Genomic DNA, 12,736 nt, shown 5'->3' with positions numbered 1-12,736 from the left:
TGAGCATGATGGAACCTGACATTGTCCCACACAATGAAATGGGTCACACCTTCAGCTCTACAAACCTGATCAAGCTCATCAAGAAAGGTGACAAGGAGAGCTGCATTATATGGTCCAATATGAGGTCTGCGTCCCACCACACAATCTTCTGATATGCTGGCCAATGAAATTCCGACCCTTTCCTCCTTGTCTTGGCCAGATTAAAACCGGCCTCATCCAAATATATGAATTTGTCATGGTCATCATCAGCATCCAGCTCCATCACCCTGAAAAAAATACATTTTGGAAAGAGATTTAGAGATTACTGTACAATGTAGAATTTTTGGAAATGTTTTTACAACAGCCATCTTGAAACTGAACTTACCTGAACATACTCAGTCCTCATTTGCTTCACTCTGTCTGCATTTCTTTCGGAAGGCACACGGTAAAGTTGTTTTATAGATACCTGGTGCCTTTTCATTATGCGTGCAATAGTCGGCAAACTTATGGATCCCACATTGTTAAACATGTCTTCATTGTCCAAGATATGCTGGTGAATTTCTGTAAGGTGAATATCATTTCTGGCCCGAACCAAATCGACCACAGCCTGCTCTTGTTGGTCAGTTACAATTTTGCCTCTGCCTCCACTATTTGGCCTGGTCACAATTCTACAGGGAACATTAGAGTAAGAAGACACTTGGTCACATCACCTATTCTGTGATTACATCGGTATGCAGTCATTTGACAATTGACAGTAGCATAATGTTTAGTGCATGCTGATAACTTACTGGTTCTCATTGCGGACAGTTCTGATTATTGAAGCCACGGTTGACCTCCTGAGGTTTGGTTGTATCATTGTAGCTTCCTCAGTCATTGTCATGCCATGATTTATGGTGTACAACTATTGCCTGGATTTCATTGGACACTCTATGATGTTGTTGCCGCTGTCTTGGTCCGTGGCCTTGTCCTCTACCACGTTCCCCCACACCTCTCAAACGGGGCCCACGATCACCTCTCAGAAGGGGTGCCTTGTTTCATGCTCCATGCTAATTGGTGACAATGAATCTCGTTATCTTGAAACTTTCATGATTTACAGTAAACATGGAAGATTGTTTGTCTGTTTCCATACAACTATGCATTAAGAGTAATGCAACAGTTACTTATCATTTTTTAGCAGCTATATCAATTGATAGTTAGATCATTGTAACGAAATTAATAGACACTCATTTAAAATGTAATGTGTGAAATGCTTTTTGAAATAGTAGTACTTTGATGATAAGTGGTGTCATATTGAACAGGTGATTTTTGTTGAATGAACAAATGATCTATGTTTTATGTGTATTGTATCCAAGCAATTGAGAAAAGGGTTAGGGTTTTAAAAAATGTGCATTTTGATCATTGGTTGTGAGTTTTGTGTCTAGAGTTGTGAAAAATGACATCAAGTTTCTGAAAATAGTAAAAAAGTAATTGTAAAAAAAACTGTAAATTGTAAATTTTAAGAATTTTACATGAAATATGATGCATACTTTATTAAGGTTTAAAAATTGAAATCTATTGCAGGTGAAGCAAATTAGCTCAAAAGGGAAATGTATATAAATAATTGCAGTTAATTACAATTAATTACACTTATTTACCTCAGTTGCCAGTCCAATGAACGTTCAGTATAATTTCATATCAACTCTAAGAAAGGATATTCTCGTGGCCACAGAAAATAACTTTCTTACACATTACACTGTAAAAAATTTGCCGTGAAATTTACAGTAACTTACTGGCAACAATTAGCCAGTAAGTTACTGTGAATACTTTTTACAGTAAAGTTACCGTACTTCCATTTACAGTATTTTGTGTATTCACTGTAAAATCAAAAACAATTAAACACTGTGATTTTAGTTGTATTTACAGTATTGATTGTTTTACTGTAGAAGAAATATTAAATACTGTGATTTCAATTGCATTTACAGTGCTGGTTTATTTACTGTACAAATAAAAACAGTTAAGCACTGCTTTTTTATGTATTGTATATGGCAATACAGTACTATTAACAGTAGGTAACAGTTAATGACGGTAAATTCAGTTTCTCACTATACAATTTAAATACTGTATCACTGTGATTTAATATTAGCAGTCATTAATAGTATCACTCATATTGCAAAATATTTCAATTAACTGCAGACAACAAGAAAATTGTTAACAGTTATTTATTTAAGACAACACAAGTAAGGGGTAATGGACGACACGCCATTAGACACACAACAAAGTTAACATAATATCTAGTTAACAAGGTTGTAATGCGGCAAATTGAAACTGAAGCAAATTTTACAGAACGAGGCTATTCAATATTGAACATTTGCATGAACATTTAAAACAGAAATGAAAAGAAACTTCTTAGAAATCTCATTCCCCTGACACTTGAAATAAAGGTCTATGGCCTCTTGAATGCCCTGACCCTGGAGACCCAGAATCCCAGTTGGAGCCCTGAAATTAAAGAAAACACATTAACAATTAAATTGATTACAATTACTTTGTATTGCACCACATGTGATGTCGGTCTAAGATGGTGATGTTGGAGTTGTGTCAAGGTACTTATGCTATTATTATTATTATCATCATCATCAAATTATGATCACTTATAATATACCCATATATACAGTACAGGCCAAAAGTTTGGACACATTACTATTTTTAATGTTTTTGAAAGAAGTCTCTTATGCTCATCAAGCCTGCATTTGTTTGATTAAAAATACAGAAAAAAAAATGTAATATTGTGAAATATTACAATTTAAAATATCTGTTTTCTATGTGAATATGTAGTAAAATGTAATTTATATTCTGTGATCAAAGCTAAATTTTCAGCATCATTACTTCTTCAGTGTCACATGATCCTTCAGAAATCAGTCTAATATGATGATTTATTATCAATGTTGGAAACAGTTGTGCTGCTTAATATTTTTTTATAACCTATGATAATTTTTTTCTGGATTCATTGATGAATAAAAAGTTTAAAAGAACAGCATTTATTTAAAATATAAATCTTTTCTAACAATACAAGTCTTTACTATCACTTTTAATCAATTTAACAAATCCTTGCTGAATAAAAGTATTAATTTCTTTAAATAAAAGAATTTTTTTTTTTTAATTTACTGACCCCAAACTTTTTAACATTAGTGAATGTTGTTACAAAAGACTTCTATTTTAAATAAATGCTGTTCTGTTTTTATCTTTTTATTCATCAATGAATCCTGAAAGTAGTATCTACGGTTATAAAAAAATATTAAGCAGCACAACTGTTTCCAACATTGATAATAAATCATCATATTAGAATGATTTCTGAAGGATCATGTGACACTGAAGACTGGAGTAATGATGATGAAAATTCAGCTTTGATCACACGATATAAATTACATTTTACTACATATTCACAGAGAAAACAGATATTTTAAATTGTAATATTATTTCACAATATTACAGTTTTTTCTGTATTTTTAATCAAACAAATGCAGGCTTTATGAGCATAAGAGACTTCTTTCAAAAACATTAAAAATAGTAATGCGTCCAAACTTTTGGCCTGTACTGTACCTATATTATTAATTATATTATTATTATTATTATACCTTTTATCAGAACCTCACCTGCATCTAGTCAGTTGGCAAATAGAACTCAGTGAAGTCCCTGATGAAGGAGATTACATGGGGGTTCATGTATGAAGTCTTCCGCTTCACCACTCTCCCAGTCGTCTTGCTCATCTGCTCCTTTGCAGTGCACTTGTTGGAGTCAGGATTAATCCTGACAAAAAACCTATGAACATGAGTATAGGAGTTAGGGGGTGGGACAATATGTACATGTTAATGAGTAACTGTAAGAGCAATGTAGAATCATACATGAAGGCCAGCTGACAGAGGCATTTCACATCACAACAGGAGTAAGACAAGGCTGTTTACTTTCTCCATTACTATTCCTCTACAGCTGAGATGGAAAGAGCTGGATACAGATGGCAAGATCTGGATGAACTGGCACTAGTGTTGGGCGATATGCTCCATTTTCAAATCGTCAGCCTGTGAGATCGCCGATACACGATATTATCGTGAGGGGGCAGGGCTTATTACTTTACTCATTCATTTGCTTATTATGCCTAATTACTTTGTTTTATATATCATAATCCTTTTCTATTTTGCTAGCAAAGGTGGAGTGTTTATTAATAAATCAGGTTATTTCCTGGTAGTGAGGTAAAAACATAGCCTAATCATTTGTGTATCTGATTCCATTTATTATGTCTGTTGTGATGTTAAATAAAACATTAAAAACAGAAGAGCATTTCAACATGTCAGCGGGAAAACTACGGACACATATTATCCTCTCAGATCACAGATCCAGCACTGTACTTCTACACGAGATAACACATTTTTATAATTTCTTAAGTCAAGAAAGAGTCTGAGTTTGATACATTTCCTCCTCCCTATAGCTACCGCGAAAAACTCGCTCTGTCTGGATGAGTTTTAATGCATTGTATAAAGGACGCTTTCATATATCATATGCACGCTTCAAAAAGTACAAAGAAAGCAGGTTAATGGTTTACATTCCGTGAGAAATCGGGGTAAGGGGCAAAAATCTAGCTGTGTCGATTGGTTTATGCTTAAGCTTATGACTTGACTCCGATAAAGGAAAACAGGTTAATGGATTTACAAGACTACATACAAATAAGATGAGTTTTGTGAGTTATCAGCGTATTGTGTGCATGTAAACGTGCTCGGCTTATTAAACATAATCGGGTTAAGAACGTGTATGTAAACTCGCGCACTTATAAGTAAAAGTGAAAACAAAACTTACCGAGATTTCGGCATCTGTCGCTGCATTAACGGCGCATTCTCTCAGAGACGAGGAATCTACCTCAACAAAAGCTGATAATGGTAGTCTATCAACAATCTTAATTTACTGGCTTAATATTGCTCTTGTAGGCCATACATTAACGACAAAATGACAAAATTAAGTGAAAAAATGAAAATAATTCTTGTTAACGAAAGGATGTAGTTTTGTAGTCGGGTTTAAAAACATTTTCATTGAGGAGTGCAGGTTATTTGGTGATGTCGTTATGAAATTAGTAAAGGCAAATGAATTGTAGGTCCTAATATTAATTTAATAATAATACCCTTATAATAATAATAATAATAATAATAATAATAATAGTAGTAGTAGTAGTAGTAGTAGTGTAATAGCCTACATTAATGGGAAAAAAAGCCAATTATTGTCTTGGTAATACGCCATCAGCAATATTTTTGGCTATCTTCGATGCATGATACTATCGTCTATCGGCACAACACTAGCTGGCACAGAACAGGGCAAAGTGGAGAAATATTGTCAGTGGCCTATGCTCCTTCTCGGAGTAACAGGCCTAAGGAAGTAATTAAGTAATGACTAACTGGTTAGCAAATCACAACTGTTTATGGGACATAAACCACTCTCCTTGTTTGTTTTTTCAGGGCAAATCATATTCCCCAGCCATCTACATCCTCTCAATTTCTCCCAAAGGTTTTTATGTTAAAAGGAATATAGTGTGTACATGCCCTTAGCCCAACAGCCCTTCTGTTCTATAATAAAGCATTCAAGTTTTAAGAAGGCTTCAACCTACACTATTTAGATACTCAGATACTTTAGATAACATTTTAAAGGAAGGTGATTTTGAACAGCTTTTCAATTGTCAATTTGCTGTTACATTTCAATCTATCTTTCAATCAAACTATATAAAATAATAAATACCTCTGAACAAACTCCAGGGTTGTGCTGGCTTCCACCTGATACTCTAGGTTGAATACATAGTAACAGGCGAAGAGAGCGGCCAAGGCAGTGGTGAAGTCAGCCAGGTGAGCACCAGGTGGGATTACGACCCTCCCCTCGATCGACAGCATCCATTTTTTTGCAGTCAGGATCGTCTCTCCTTAGTAAAGAGTCATTACAAAAATTATATTTCATAGCAATACATTCTATAAATGACTTGCTTCACATAAATGATTGTAAAAACAGGGCAGGGAGCATACATATCTCCCAAGCAGTGCATTAAGCAGCAGTAACTGGGTTGGTGATAGATAAACAGAAAGTGACACATACATAGCAAGCAATCTGAAATAGCAATAACGACATCAGAGATGGCTACTAAGGATGAGAGAGTACTCCGCATAACTTAAGTTTTTGACGTGACTGTGCTGTTCCTGACTGGTGCAGAGGCAGTGAATGACACGACACAAACTGCATTCACTAGTTTTTTTCCAGACTAGACTTTCTTTGCTTGTGCCCTATATATTCAAAGGATTCGTTAACATCGAATGTGAAATTTACCGAGCATGATGATCCTTGGAGTGATGGGGAGAGACAGCTGGGCCTCTGCGTCTGTGGGAGTGGTAGTCACCTACGAATACCAGCAAAGATAAGAGTTACTTGAAACAAGCTAGACAGTATATTATCTCTAGGATAGAAAAAGCTTTTTGAAACTTGTTGATAAGGAAGCCATATTTTTTGTTGCTCCGATGGTTTGTGCATGTTTACACCCCTTGGAAATAAGAAAATTAACCAAGTACCACACTAACCTTATGCCAGGCTACATAAATTTTCTCTTAATTAAAATATTGTGCACACAGTGGACAAGAGTGACTTTACCCAGCATGCTCTACAAAAGAATTGAGATAGAAGCTTGCACCATGTGGGTTATAGTTTGAGGTGAGGTCTATCAATGAAAAAGTGCTAAACCACCAATAACATAAAGGTGCCCTCTAACAATATACCTGGCCTGAAACCCATTACGTCAAACTATTAACAATACAAACACCTAGGAAGACAGGATTGCCAGACGCAAACCTGCATTTACTTGAACCCAAGTACAAGATGGCATTGGAGGCTCACCAACCTGCAATACAATTTGGGGGGTGTAAAATGATTCACTCTAATCAGGGAAAATGATTCTTCTGCGATAAATGTGACAATTGCTGAAAACTTTAAAATATTTAAGTAATTAAGGAACTTACATCAGCAATGAGAAAAAGTGACTCCTCTTGCTCTTTGAAGTGTGCCAACATCACAAGCATCGCTGCTAGGCCATCAGTTCCTTCTCGGTCCTTCTTTAGGGCTTCCTTCAGAACAGCTCTTACTTCCTTCCTCCACCTTGTAATCTGACTACTGAAGAAATCCAGGAGTCTTTTACCCTTTTTGTCCAAATCTTTGCTCAGTCTTGTGTATAGTTCAACATTGGTGAGAGTGGTGAAGTGGGACAATAAAAACTTTTGTGAAAAGAGAAATGGCCACTCTTTACCCACATCCAGAATGCTTGGGGAAGGCTTTGCGTTGATGTATTCACGCTGTTTGGCATAAGTGATTGCCATTAGGTCTTCTACCCTTCCTCTCTCAGCGCCCTTGAGACCCTCTCGGCTGAATATATCCAACATTTCAAGCTTCTTTTCCTCTAATGATGCTGATGTTTCCCCATCTGGATAGTCCTCTGGCTGCCAACGAACACACCCATAACTGTCGACTCTTACACATGTAGCTACTGCTGGCTGGTCATCATCACCATCCTCATCATCTCTCTGGGTGCGTTTGTGCTTCCTCAGACGGGAAAGAGTGTTGCCTCGATTCAAATATTCTACTCTGGTCTTGAGCTGATTTATAACGCTGAAATACCCACATCCAATTAGCTCCCCCTCTTCATTTTTGTCTAAAAAGCTATTTGGATATTTTTGAGTTATGGCTTTTGCCACTACCACGCACTCTCTGCGAGTAGGGTTCAAGGAATGCTCTCTCATTGCATCAACGGTGACTCTCATCAAGTGTCTGCGGTCATCCGGAGCTGGCCTCTCACCAGCATCTACTGCTCTTCTAAGAGTGGGCCTCACTTTGTTCCATGGCACCTCAAAACTGTTCACCCATGCAGAGATGGGACTGATGGGTGATATGGGGCATGTGCTGGAAGAGGCAACTGACAGTGGCTCAGGCAATGAAGGGCTCAGCTGGGGATTGGCAGGACCTGCATTAAACACGTATGAGTGAAAGCACAGAATAGTCAGGTGAAAATCTAAAAAAAAAGGTTTCTCAGTGGTTTACAGTAGTATCAGATGTACTTAAAAACATACTAAAAGTTTACTAAAGTTTGACTCCAAGAAAGGCCCCATTTTCAAAATCTTTTAATCTAAATCTTTTTCTTTCAGGTGGGTCAATATAAGGTTAAACCTCAACAAAATTGATACAAAAGGTTTTTTTTATGGATTCTGGTACAAAATAACATACTAAAAATCTATTAAAATCTGACCTTGGGAAAAGGGTGATTTTCAAAATGGCCACCAAAATGGTTGCCAGGAGGTTGAAATGGCTATATCTCAATTACTAATCAGCCTAGATGGGTGATTTGAGGTCAACTGATGGTCAGAACAAACAAGAATATTATTGAAGAAATTATTATAGAAATATTTTTGATGATCTGCTTTTTTCAGCCGCATTGCAGGTGTATATTAAAATCAATGCGTTTTAATAAAGAGCAAATGCAATGCATGACTATGTGATCTGCATGGATGGGGGAATATGGGAAATATCTTAAATGGTTTTATATCTCATCAAGAGGTCATATGCTTTAACACCACTTAATCATCAGGCCATTTTCTCAAAATTGCAATGGGCCTACTGTCCTTCTCTAATGTATATCACAACATCAAAATTACTTGCAAAGTAAATTAATTTATTCAAATTGCATTAGAGGTAGTGTAAAATTGTATGTAGGAAAATTAAGACCGGTTTAAAATTATTTAAGACATAGAACTCAATACTTGAGTGAATTTAAGACTTAAGGCCTAAAATTTTGATTTTGAAATTTTACTTTTTTTTTGTACTTTTTAAGACCCTGCGGAAACCGTGTGTACACTAACATCCCCGAGGCCTAAAAGGCCACACCACTCCCCCACCTGGGTCAGTCTGACCATCTTTCCCTGCTGCTGCTTATGAAGTCATAAATCTGTGATGAAAAACCTCCCATCTAATAAGCTGAAATCAGAGAATTTGGACTTTTTTTCTTTACAAAAATTATGACTGAATTATTGCTGATTAAATTTAATTATTAATTGTTGCAGCTCAACTAATATGTTAATTAAAAAAACTGTAATCTCACCACCTTTCAAGGAATGAAGAATCTTTCTGCACTGAATGGGTGTGAGAAGATGTTTGATGTCATCTTCTTGAATGAACTGCAGATCATCTGGTCCTTCAACACCTACTTTCACCAGCTCATTGACCAAAGTTTCAAGTTTCGCTTCATCTAGCTGTGGTAGCACGGTCTGTATTGCCTTCTCAATAGAGTCCATTACTCATTCTTCTGAAACACAGAATGATGCAGAGCAACAAGATTAAGACCAAATTGATTATATACAGAAAGAGGGTAATAATCTGCAAGCTTGTCTACAGTCAAACACTGATACTGTGCTTCTGAGTTGCTTTGTAAGCAATAAACACCAAGATCCACAACAGGCACAGACTGATACTGCTGTACAACAAAATGCACTGCTGACTCATTGATCAGTATCAACAGTATTTTCCCAAGTAGATACCCTGTGTCATTTTGGTCCACAACAACAGTCATGCCTCTTTTGTACAGAGTGCCTTTGAAAGTGACAGAGGGTGTTTCAATAGTGTGTTCTGGGCGGAGACCCTTGAGACTGACAGCTCTCTGAATGCCAATCTGGTACAGTTGGTCATCAAATTTACTTGGTTGGCCCATTTGCAGAGTTGGTGGAAATAAGCTACCAGCATGTAAATATGCTTGTAGCAACTGGTGTCTTTCTGCTAAGGTACTGCAGAGGTTTTTAAAGTTATGCAGTTTCCTTGCACACTGCTTAAAATACGAGTGCTTGCTTTCAAAGCGCAATGTCCACAACCAAAAGGGGGGACCAAAATGAAGAATGAGTTCTGGGTAATGGACAAGATAGTGGTGTTTGGGTTTTAGTGTCTTTTCTGGGAATGTGTCAGTTCTTAGCTGGATGTATTCTTCAATGAGAATCTTCAGGTATGCTACTTGGTTGGTATGGATCTTGGGTGCACATATCAAATCCACAATTTCTCTGAGCTTTAAACACAACTGCCACACCTCGTCATCAAGTGGATTTTTGATTCGGTCTCCAACCAGAATAGGAAAGAGACGTAAGAGGCACCAGTTTTGAGCAGCATGCCCTCCCAGCTTCTCCCCATTAGTTTTGACCTCACATGGCTTGTTATTTGCATCACTGCCTAGGTATGTGAACTGTGATATAGTCCGATTCAGTTGACCATAGGTGAAGTGTTTGCCCACTGTCACTAAGTGCTTAATGTACATAGCAAGATCAACTGAAACAACCCCTTCAAATAGGTCATGACCCAGGCATGGAGGGAGTCCTGGCTGGCAAACATGATAATATTTCAACTGATTGAAAACGGAGTCAAACTTTATTCCACTGTTCATTTCCTGGTCTACCTGTGCCAGACTGTTTTTGTAACTCTCTATGGTTCTTTTAGGACCAGATTTGGTGGGATCTGTTTGAAAAGACACTCTGTCTATGACACAGTACCGGCAAAAATGTGTGCTTTTACTGAAGTTTTCAGTAAACCCGCCAATACTGTGTGATCCCAGATTATCTCCAGTAATGGCAATCACAGAGCCTTTTACTTTCTCATCACCATATTCAATTCCATTTTCCTCCATTTCTTTTAAGTCACTGACTAAAGTGGAGAACACTTTTTCTTGTCCAAAAAATTGGAAATCCTCCTCTCTGCACAACATAACAAGTTGCATTGGATCAATGGAAGACCTGTTGTGTGGTGCAATCTCTGCAAGTGTCATGTACATAGCCAGTATTTTGTGTTTTTTTCTGCCTGAGCCCAGTGGGTTCGCAACTTCGAAAGAATCCTGATACAAGATGACAGACAATGAAGATGGTGCAGCTCGTAAAAGTATATTCTCTTTAATGTTTCTACCATCTCTCACATCTTCCAGAACATCAGGAGTTGTTTCAGTGTCAGCTTTAGCTTGGGCATACTGCTCTTTAACAGAGTTCTGAGTGAGGAGTGACTTTATTGTATCCTTGATGGGCACGTACTGATAGAACCTCTCTTTGCCTTTAGCATCAATGCCCAAATAAGTCTTAGCTGGCTCAACATAGCTAAATCTGCTCTTAAAGAAGGTTTTACGGGTTTGATCGGTTCTAAACACCCCTTCGTTGCACATTTTCAGAAGGTTATCTTTTGAGAGATCATCAAGGAGCCTCTTAATATCACTTTCAGGGACATTCAGCTTTGTTAACTCTTCATGCATCCTAGACAAAAGATGAGTCAGACCAGTGTTGTGCACCTCTTGTATTTCCTCTATTAAGGTCTGAATTGTACTGGCTGGTAACAGCATTTTAGCCTGCATTCGGAGATAAAACATGGCCAGATTGTTCATAAAATCATCTGTGTCCACTTCATCATTTGTGTTATTATCGTCGTCAAAGGTTGTCTCAAAAGTGTGATCTAGTTCACTGTCTGCTGACATATTCAGGCAGGCACAGGTGATGTTAGTAGCACTGGTAGAACTTTGGCTAATAAATGGAGAACTAGATATATTCTTGTGTTTCCGATTCAAGTGTGAGGCAAAGGATGAACGGACACGAAAATGTTTTAAACAATTAATATAGGGGCATGACACTTTTGTGCCATCTTTAATATGCCATTGAAGATGTTCACATAAGCTGGAAAAATTTGCTGACACACAGCTACAACCTTCAACAGTGCAAGCCAAATCCACTCCATCAATTTGCCTTTCAAGTCCTGGTTTAGCTGTCTTCTTGTGAAAGCGGTACATGTGGCTTTGAACGGCGCCACGTGTCACAAAAGTGGCCAAGCATTCTGCTATGCCACATGGAAATCTAAAGTGAGCTCGATTTCTGTGTATGCTCAAATGACGAACAAATGCAGTAATTGAAGCTGTGGTGAAATTACAGTGCTTGCATGAGTAATTCATTTTGATGGCAAGCTAACTAGTTATACTCCTAGCGCTAGATGGTTACCTGTGGCTCAGCACAGCCTGACAAGGGTGGCACAGAATTTTTTTTTTTTATTTTGCTCCTAAAATGATAAAGTGATGGTAACATTAATTTACTTACTGATTTTCTGGAGTCCCGACAAGCATTCGGTGGAGGATCCGCGATTCCAGGATGGAAACTCCCGCAGAGGCCAAGGGCGGGAAAAAAATCACTCACTGTAGCACTAACGTTAACGGCTGTGGAGACGTCTCCGTAGGATCTCTCACTGATACGTTTTCGCTGAATTCCTCTCAAGAAAAAGTGAAATAAATCAACACAAAGACGAAAAAAATGAATATAATCAGAAAACAAAGTCTTGTGTAAAGAAACCGAAATTTGACTACTATTATTGATTATTCACGGAGCTATTCAGTCACTAACGAGTCAGAATTGCAAGTGCTGCGTTCGCGCTTTTCCCCAAAGATTCTAGAGCTTTTTAGACTGGGTAAACCCCGCCCACTCTGCTGGCTATCTCGTTTAGTTTTTGATAGTTACCCAGCAGCTGTCTGGCTAATTTTTTTAATTTGGCTGTATGAATAATTCACAAAAAGATTACCGATTGTCTCCAACGCCAATTGTTGCACATTAAAGTATAAAAATAGATTTAATTTCGCTAGCTCAACACAAACATTGGCCAGAGTGAGATCCAATTAAAACTGGTGTTGTTACCTTGTTGAATTGATTGGCCGATCACGTTATTC

General features: G+C 37.5%; 1 protein-coding gene and 2 long non-coding RNA genes across 12 annotated transcripts in view; 1 reads left to right on the top strand and 2 right to left on the bottom strand.

Annotated features, from left to right (window-relative positions):
• The window catches only part of LOC132149565 (butyrophilin subfamily 1 member A1), a 98,832-nt gene that overhangs the window by 74,890 nt on the left and 11,206 nt on the right, over positions 1 to 12,736 (top strand). The window lies entirely within an intron of this gene.
• LOC132149568 (uncharacterized) overlaps positions 1 to 12,736 on the bottom strand; it is a 78,446-nt gene that overhangs the window by 56,339 nt on the left and 9,371 nt on the right. The window lies entirely within an intron of this gene.
• LOC132149567 (uncharacterized) lies at positions 8,316 to 12,202 on the bottom strand. The gene is made up of 3 exons (XR_009435038.1): positions 12,113 to 12,202; positions 9,119 to 9,316; positions 8,316 to 8,372 (listed from the first exon to the last, which is right to left on the bottom strand). It is a non-coding gene; the product is annotated as an uncharacterized LOC132149567 (long non-coding RNA).

This window comes from Carassius carassius, chromosome 9 (genome assembly GCF_963082965.1).
Source record: "Carassius carassius chromosome 9, fCarCar2.1, whole genome shotgun sequence".
NCBI lineage: Eukaryota > Metazoa > Chordata > Actinopteri > Cypriniformes > Cyprinidae > Carassius > Carassius carassius.
The sequence above is the reverse complement of the archived record's forward strand: the minus strand, read 5'-3'. Positions and strand labels throughout refer to the sequence as shown.